Source organism: Xyrauchen texanus, chromosome 7, assembly GCF_025860055.1.
Source record: "Xyrauchen texanus isolate HMW12.3.18 chromosome 7, RBS_HiC_50CHRs, whole genome shotgun sequence".
Lineage (NCBI taxonomy): Eukaryota > Metazoa > Chordata > Actinopteri > Cypriniformes > Catostomidae > Xyrauchen > Xyrauchen texanus.
In genome coordinates this window covers 15,087,814-15,088,847 of record NC_068282.1, presented here as the reverse complement: position 1 = coordinate 15,088,847, position 1,034 = coordinate 15,087,814, and positions in this window count along the sequence as shown.

The following is a 1,034-nucleotide window of genomic DNA, read 5'->3' as shown; positions in this document are numbered from 1 at the left end:
AGCGCAGCCACGTGTCGTGTACCTGACGTCACGTCTAAATGAACAAGTTAACAAAGCACAGGTTTGTACGATTATTTTATAATCCTTGTATGTAGGCGTGTTTTACTTCGACATTAAAATGCTAAAAGATTTTTTTATATTAAGTGATGCTGCAGATTTTACAGTATGCCGTTTGTTTCACTTTCGGTTTCGTTTTATCCTCCATTTCACATGGTGTAGCTAATGTCTGTAAATGCCTGAACTTTCTTTCTTTTGTCTGTATTTTTAATTTCTGCATTTCAGACTAGTGAATGATGCAACTCTGCTGCATTTTATTGTTCAGTTTAGATGAAACCACATTTAATCAACTTTTTAAACATTTGAAATCATCTTTTAATGCACATTTGAATCCACTTTTGATTTATATCTGAAACATTTGAATAAAGAACCTATTCCACCTTTAAAGGTACACTCAGTAATTTGTTCCTCACTAAAAAAGATTTACTCTTAAAGAAAATACTTGTAATTTTGAAACATATGTAAAAAATCATAACCATTCACATAAACTAAAGACTTCAGTCATATCTGAAATCTTATAAAAGATTACTTATTTTACATGGAAAGGGTCCCCTTATGGGGGCTGCCATGTTAGGATCACATGACCAGCCGAATACTTCTGGCTTAATCTTAATACATCTGACACTTTCACACAAGGATTAATGTAATCATGGCTGACTGTGAATAGTATGTTTCTACAATGGCATCTGAAAATGATTTATTTTAAATTATGCTGCATCCAAGCCGCTAGGAGTCAGAGTAAGTCCAAAATTACATAAACAAAAAAGTTACGGAGTCCACCTTTAATTACATCTGTGCCCTGTTATGTTGCGTCCCATGCTTGTTGCATAGCTATACACCATGCCTAAAATGTTCACAGGCCTAGCCATATGACATGAAATGTTTTTATTATTTTCTATTCTATTCATTACAATGAGATGTTCGGCCAAAGAAGCAATTAAATAATTAATAAAGAAGAAAAGATATTTCCAAAAATA